Source organism: Clupea harengus, unplaced genomic scaffold, assembly GCF_900700415.2.
Source record: "Clupea harengus unplaced genomic scaffold, Ch_v2.0.2, whole genome shotgun sequence".
In the NCBI taxonomy this organism is placed as follows: domain Eukaryota; kingdom Metazoa; phylum Chordata; class Actinopteri; order Clupeiformes; family Clupeidae; genus Clupea; species Clupea harengus.
In genome coordinates this window covers 1-1014 of record NW_024879640.1, presented here as the reverse complement: position 1 = coordinate 1014, position 1014 = coordinate 1, and positions in this window count along the sequence as shown.

Genomic DNA, 1014 nt, shown 5'->3' with positions numbered 1-1014 from the left:
CCCCTCCTTGGCCCCCCTATAAAAATTGTCTAGAATCGCCACTGGCAGATACTCAAATGCTAAAGTGTGTACGTGTTGTACGTGTGGAAAATGAAGCAAGCCTCGACGAATTTTTTGTTTTCTAATTAGCTACAATTTTGTCAATGTTTGTTTTCAACATTTCATGTCTCTGTTTCATTTATTCATGGCCGAATCTAAGTGTAACTCTTTTGAAGCATCGCGGCAAAGGTGGACAGAAGAAGCTTTGTAATGAGCAGCTTTCGTTTGATTTACAGTGTTTTACCTCAGTCCTGACAACTTTAAATGACTGGAGATTTTCACAGCTTCTTTTCCAGATAGCTATACTCCATTTAATGCTGCTTTGTAATAGGAGTTTTCTGTTAAGGCAGATGTATGTTAACAATTGAATCCAATTTACTGTTCCCTTTGCTTCTGAATGATTTCCTTTAAGAGCAAATAAAATGTATGGCTTGTAGGACATGTTTGCATTAGGTGACCGCTGAAATATACAGGCTTTTAATCAATTGGAAAAGTTCCACTTGAACTGGTTTATTGCAGAACACCACCAAGCGTTTTCCTTTTGCTTAGCGGCTCATTTTGAGGCTGATAAAACTGGGAACCTTTGAATTCACTGCAGCCTACAAGAAGACTGTTTGGTGACAAGTCAGGGAGCGGTTCGCCGAACAGCTAGAAACGGAGGATGCTGTCCATGGTGCTGAGATCTCCTTCATGCCAGCTGTAGCCTCGTCGGAGTTTTTGAGTTTAACAGTGAGACCAGGCCGTTGGCTGATTCGAAATTTCTTCGCAAAAGTGCCAAATATGGTTATATTCTAGAAAACTTAAGAAATAACATGAGACTACAAGGAATGTAATAAATACATTTTTAATTTAAATCAAATGTAAAGATACCCTTACAAAAACCTTCTTTCAGTGGTGCTCAGACTTGAGACTTACAACACATTGTAAATATTTCTGGCCAAGACTTTTGAACTCTGAACCTTGTAAACATAGTTG